The sequence below is a fragment of the Salvia hispanica genome, chromosome 4 (assembly GCF_029641045.1).
Source record: "Salvia hispanica isolate PSC_SH4W2 chromosome 4, Shi_PSC_v1, whole genome shotgun sequence".
NCBI classification, from domain to species: Eukaryota; Viridiplantae; Streptophyta; class Magnoliopsida; order Lamiales; family Lamiaceae; genus Salvia; species Salvia hispanica.
In genome coordinates, this window is record NC_142695.1 from 52,368,369 (window position 1) to 52,375,720 (window position 7,352).

Sequence of the window (7,352 nt, forward strand, 5' to 3'; positions counted from 1 at the left end):
TAAATAAGCCTAATTTATTAGGGCATTAGGATGAATTTTGCCACCCTTGCGATGAAAGCATATGGTCGAAGGGCATTAGGGCATTAGGATGAATTTTGCCACCCTTGCGATGAAAACATATGGTCGAAGGGCACGCTGGGCCTCGACCAACATGCCCTTCAACAAACCATCCACGATTGGCGCAATAAAAACCAAAAAAATCAGTGGAACAATTTGTAATACACTCAGGACTCGTTCACCTACCTTCATTTTTAATGAACAGATAAATAACTTGGTCTTAAATGGAGTGGCATGGCCCACATATTCCAATTTTATTTCAGATGTTCACTGATCACGATATTAAACTATAATTTGCATTTTTCATGATTTTTTATTTTCTTAAAAAGTCCCCCACTTCAGTGGTTTACCTAAATTACCCTCCAAAATTCCCAAATCATTTCAGTAGTGGGAAAGCAAAAAAATGGGCGCCACTTTGGAATTTTTCAGCAACCCCCATTCTACAAAAAGGGGTTTTGGGCTAGCAGAATATTTCGTCGCTTGCTTTACAGGAATCAAAACTCTTGTTCAACTGGTAATAGGTATGCTCGAATTAGTAATGTTCTTCTGTGATTTACTTTAGAATTGGTTGGATTTTGAGTGTAGTGGCCCAATTGGTTTACTTATGTCTCTGCGTCTGTTAATTGTCAACACATCTTCGGCGAGATTTTTCGCGGAATGATTAGCAGGGTATCGTACACAAAGATGCAGCGAGGAGGAGTGAGAATTTGCCCTAGCGATTTTGGGGGAAACTTGAGAGGGGGGAATGAAAAACCAATTTGGGTGAAATGAAGCTGAGGGGTAAAAATGCAATCTTACATCTATTACTGATTTGAATTTTGGGCAATTTTTCTAATGAACAGTGCAGGCCATTTTGTAGGGCCAACAAGTAATTCATCTTGGAAAGTAAACGTATGAATAACTACTGAAATTGGGCCTAAACTTGTTATATCTTACATAGTGAACGGGTCCTCAGTATGATCCAAATTGGAAGGGATAAAATTCCTAAGACCAATCCTAGACTCACTAGCCTAGCAAAATACAAACGCTCAACTTTTGCCTTTAGGTCCGTCTGAGCCTTGTTGGCCTCGTTAGGTCCGTCTGAACCTTGTTGGCCTCGTTTAGCAACGCGTTTACACCCACCAAAACCTCATCAAAATCTGGCACTCGGTCGAGGAGGAATTGGTCGCACAGAACATTCAATTTTTCAATCGCTTCTAACGCAAGGACCGCGGATTGCATGTTGCCCCGCTTGGCCATTGTATCCAGCACAACAAGAGCAATCTCAATGCCCACGAGCACTGTACCTTAGATATTTCCAAACTACTTGAAAGAGGCATAATTTAACTGTTGCTAAGAGAATTGCTTCTATTGCGCTTGTGAACTATAGCTATCGCATTTGTAATGCTAAATTATGTAGTACTTAATTTGGAAATGTATTTTATTGAAATATATATTTACCTTTTTCAAAAGATTTTATTATGAGCAATATACCTTGTCGATGTTTATCTTTCCTTCGGAGTTGCTTTAATACAAAATATTTTGTCGGCCCTTATACAATTGCACTTTCCGTGGCAAAGCCAATTTATTTTAATTTCTACGTTGTAGAAGAATCCGGCTAAGGAAATAATACTAAGGGCTCGTTTGATAAGAAAGATGAGATATAACAAGATTTGTTAAATAAGATAAGAAATGCGGGCTTCGTGTCAAGATAAACTCGGATGAAGGTTTTTTCGTTGTTGTTTGGTAGACAAGAAATTATCTAGATTTTGTATTAATAAATCATAATAAATGAGTTAAAAATGCTATCTGACCAAATTTGTGAGATACATATATTTGTATTTTAAGGAAAAATTTGCGAGCTCGGATGGGCCATAGAGAAAACCACGGGATGACATAATAGGTTAACTATGATATCAAACACTTAGAAATAGTCATATAATTATCTATATCTAGGCATTACTGACTTATCAGACGGGCCCTAACTATATATATATACTATACATAAAATCTCCTAAGATTTGATTGCTCTTTCACAAAGGTAATTACCTTTGTTCCGCTTCTAATTTGGGTTCGTAAATTGTGTTCATATTTGTGGCTGGTTTTCTCCATAATTTTAAATAAATGAATAAAATAATAAATTAAGCTTTGATTTTTATAAAATTAATTTTAATAGTAATATTTTTTTAATGTATGAAAATCAAATTAAATATATAAAAAAATAAACAACGCTACGCAGAACAAAGATGATGTTTACATGTTGTCTTCGTAATATATATTAGGGGTATTTTCAAACCCGACCTGATACCCGGCGGGTATCAGGCACCCGCTACCCGCAAATGTCGGGGTCGGGGTCGGGTATTCAAACTAGGAGATTAACCTGATAACCGAGCGGGTATACCGAATATCTAATCTCGATGTGGGACAACCAAGTATGAGAAAGGGCCAAAGCAATTTGCTTAACTCTCCTTTCTTATTTCTATCACTATACTCCTCTCTAACTACTTTCAAATTTTTAAAAATAAAATAAGTTTAACTATATAATGAACCCAAAAAGTGATAATTCTAATTTTTATTCTCCTACATCTATATTGGATAATGTTTGATATGTATAGTTAATTGCTCAGCTGCTCTACACTAATTCTAAATATACATACCATAATATTTATATTACCATTTCAATTGAGCTCTTTTGAATAAAAAAGGAACAAAATGATAGAAGTATTAGTGAAATTATTTCTTTCAATTAATGAGTTAATATTTTTCATTAACTTGAGCAGTAAAGGGATGAATATGGTTAGCAGATGAATATGGTTAGCAGCAGTTGCATAAGAATATTTCATACTATTAGTATTAGGAGAAGTGTTTAAGCAAGAACATTCCCACATCGATGACAGACAAAAGGAGGCAAATCAAAATTTATTATAACAAACAGTAGTTTTTCATTGCTTAGCAGGACATGTAGCGGGTGCGGGTACCCACATATTCGGGTTTGGATACCGGCATTGCTTGCGGGTCGGGTATCAGGTACCAAAAAAGTTCAATTTTTGGGTGGGTACCCGCAAAATCGGTTATGGATACCTGCGAGTACCCATTTCGACACTCCAAATATATTTAATAAAATTTATTTATTAATTGCGGGGCTATTCGAGCCAATTCATAGTTTCAATCATAAAAGAAATCAATTAAACGAGATCTGTACATATTTAGTTTATGTACCTGTATTACTGCTTGATTACTGATGCCTATAAAGACTTTAGAAGTATATTAGTTTTAATTTAACTCAAATTATGTACCTATATTTTATTTTCACATACAATATAGTTAAAGAAATATAAAATATTTTAACTCATCGTCAAACTAATTGTAAAGGTAAAAGGCGTTGTAACAAAACAAAGGCAAAATAAATAAAAAACCTCCAACCAAAAAAAACATTTTTTTTTTTGCAATTAACTCTATCAAAAGGGCACAGGCTCACCGGTGGGCTTGGCTGCTTTTGCAGCAATGTGGATGAAGTTTGCGACCCTCGCAATGAATGCAATAGTTTCTTGGGTCTCCTTGGTCTTGACCAGCATGTCCTTGAGCCAACCATCCACGATTAACCCATAAAAACCCAAAAAAAGCAGTGGAAGTGGAACTACTCCAAATGTGTTCCAAATTAAAAGGAATATAAAAAATCCAATTGGAAACACTAGTCTAGCGTAATACAAGCGCTCAACTTTTTTGTTTATGTCTGCCTGAGCCTTGCTGACCTCGCTTAGCATGTCTTGAGCGCCCTTATGGCTCTTAATCCACATTTCCCAATCCCAAATTCTCCAAATCCGGGGGTAATTGGTGGTGAATTGGTAACGAAGCGCTTTCAATTGTTCAATCGCTCCCACAGCCAGGGCCGCGCATTGCATGTCGGCCTGCTTGACCGTTGAATCAAACAAAACAAGAGCACTCTCAATCCCCGTCACTAAACATCCGTCCGATGTACCAGGCATGTCTTTGCCTAGACGGAAGTGCAAGTCGTAGCTATATCGGATAGAGTCGAGAGACATTATTCGAGTTAATTTGGCTATCACCATTGTCCACTATTAGCTATCCTATTTATAAGAATACGGACTAGTTCATTTGGTAATGTATTTAATATATTTACCTTTTCTTTATGACCAATTTACCTTCCTCAATTTTAACTCATAATTTGGTAATGTATTTTAATTATGGATATATATAAAGATTTGGTAATGTACCTTCGTCAATTTAAATCTTTCCTTTACTTGCTTTAATACCATATATTTTTTACAATTTACGCTTTACATGGCAATGACAATTTATTTTAATTTCTATGTTGCCCGAATCTTCTGATTTGGGTCGTATATTGTGTTGATTTATGCTCAAAGTACGCATTAAATAATGAAAATTTAAACGCGTTCGAATTTTATTGGAAGTTAATTGGACACTGATTATATAATTAATTAATTTCCAATAATAGTGAAATCAGGGATTTCGCATTTCTGGATATTTAATTTGCATTCACTTTTATAATTTACGCCTGAATTTAAGTTTCTGAAGGAGAACATTCCAAACAAAAAGAAATCAATCATACCCTTCAATTTGACATATTCATAAAAATAGGTTAAAACCCCAACCCTAAAGGCCCTCCATATTCTGGTCCGACAGTATTGTGAGAAGTGTTAAATTAGGGTACACAGTGATCCGATAAAGGAGAGGGCCTAAACCGCCAGAAGCCCACGTCACAAGTCCAAAAGTTAGGTACTAATGAAGCAGTTAATTTAAAACTCAAAAATTAGAAAAATATATAATCAAAGGACGAAGATATGAAACACATGTTAGTAAAATCTGTATCATACAACCTACAATTAATAATTCAGAATTTTGCAGTGTAACTTTTTGACGGAATAGTTAAATATAGACCAAAATATATTATTTAGGACCTAATACTATCAGTGTAATACTCCATGTAGTACCAAAAGACAGCTATATTTTGAATAGACCAATTTTGAACTTTAGTCTTTAATATTGTTATTTAGTTGAGTTGTGTTCAGGTCAAAAGTTTTCTTATGGCATGGTGTTCAGATTTTGGCCTTATACCTAACATGTATGATATGTGGAGCCTAGCTCGTGTATATATTGTGGGTTGTTGTCTATAATCATTAATCTCTTGCTAGTTCGTAGTGTTAATCTTCGTCCTTTAAAAGTAATATCTATTTTCATTCTAATTTCGTCTCTTAAAATTATGAACTTTCTCATTTAAAAAAAAATTCTCTTTATAGAGGTGAGACTCATTCTCCACTTACAATATTCCAGTAACCTTTTTCTTTTTATATCTCTTACTCCAACAATTGTATACTGGTATTAAAATTTGTATCACGTCATAACTCATATTTTTAAGAGATAGGAGTATAAAAAAGTAAGTTAAGATTGCAAGAATTCAGTCTTTTAAGGATTATAGTTGTTGCAAAATAATTTTGAGGCATAAGTTGTTTACTGTATAAGATATTTATCAAAGTGCTAATAAGTTCTTAAACAATTCATAAAGCTATTTTATTCTATACGATCAACCTAACATCCAATGTACTATGTGACAAATATGGTTGGGCCTCATTCGGGTTGGGTTGGGCTGGTTGAAAATTTATAAGAAGGATTCAATATATTTACAAATCAATTCCAAGTTCCTACTATAACAAATTCGGTTGGACCTCATTTTGTTTATAGCATGTTTCGATTGCCAAAATCTTTTACAGGATAATTTATTCTAAAAAATAAAACAATGAAATTAGTAGTATACTAATTATTTAATTGGAGGAACAAAATCGATTATTCATCCAAAATTTAAATAGTACTACTCCTCTAAGTTAATTTCTTATTTATTTGTTTTGAAGGATTGATTTTTGAGTTATCTAAAAGACGGTGATACAATCATTTTTCCTCTGAGTAAAATTTGTTTCACTCTTATCCCATAATAAATGCGGGATCGGAGAAATTCCAATAATGAGAAAAATTAGTGAAATTTCTATATTTGTTATCAGTTATGAAAAATAAATATAATCATAAATCTCATTTGCCACGTTTTACCAGTATAAAAGCAGAATCGGAGAAATTGGGACAAAATTAGTCAACCCTTCTATATTTCTTATCAATTGTGTTTGACGGAAAAAATCAATTAATTTAGTAGCAATGCATATTAATCGTTTCACAAACAATATTTTGACTCTAGATTGTCCTCGTAAATACAAACTCCTTATTCAAATTTTACTTTTAGTTGTTATGCACTTTTTTTCTTAGTATCATGGTCATTAATTTTATTATTATATGTCACTGTACTAAAAAAATCGTTAAGGATGTTTTTACTGCATTTAAAGATGCTAATTTATATTTCTAAATATATTACCAACGCTTCAAAAAGTTGTCTTATTGTTGGTGTCTCAACTAAAATGAAAGACGCAAATAAAAGCGTCCTAAAACACAAAAAATTAAGTTAATTTATCATTAATTTAAGGATTTTTTTTTGGTATCCTTAAAAAATAGGGGGAGTAAGTTTTTTTTAGCGGTAACATGACCTATAATTTTTATGCAAGAACACACCAAGAGAATTTATCATTATCTTTCTACTGTTGTTTTTCACTTTTAGAATAAAAAAATAAATAATATTCGGTTATTATCATCAATAAAGCCTTATTTAAATGTTACAACACCTGGGCATCACAAGACTATTCATAGAGAGATTTTTGAGTTTAATATAACGTGCAATATAATGTTCGAATTGTGTAAAACTATCACATATTCATTCTTAAAACATAACAAAATGAGATGTGATCCATTTACATTTTATGAAATTTGCGACACTATCATATCTAAAACTAGACATACCTAGCTACTATAGAGGTTTTTGAGTTCAATTTCACGTTATACTAATATAATACTCCACTATTCGAATAGTGTCATATCACATGTGATGTGATTCTAAATACATAAAAATGGGATGCAATCAAATAATCAATGTCAGTACTACATTTTATGAAATTTGTGACATTTTCACTATCATATCTAAAACTAGACATAACATAGACGTATGTACAAATATGCTTACTTAATTGATCACACTCCAGCATCATCTAATCGTGCTAAGGTCGTACTACCATAATAATGCTATGATTATTAAACTAAAAGACAACTTAATCACTATGGTTTGGCTACAACCCTACATGAAAGTGCAATTATTATTAATATTAGAGGAATAATCCTTTTTTCTAGTACGAACTTTCATTTTCTGAATTAATGCATTCCTTCATAAAAAAAAAAATTAAAAA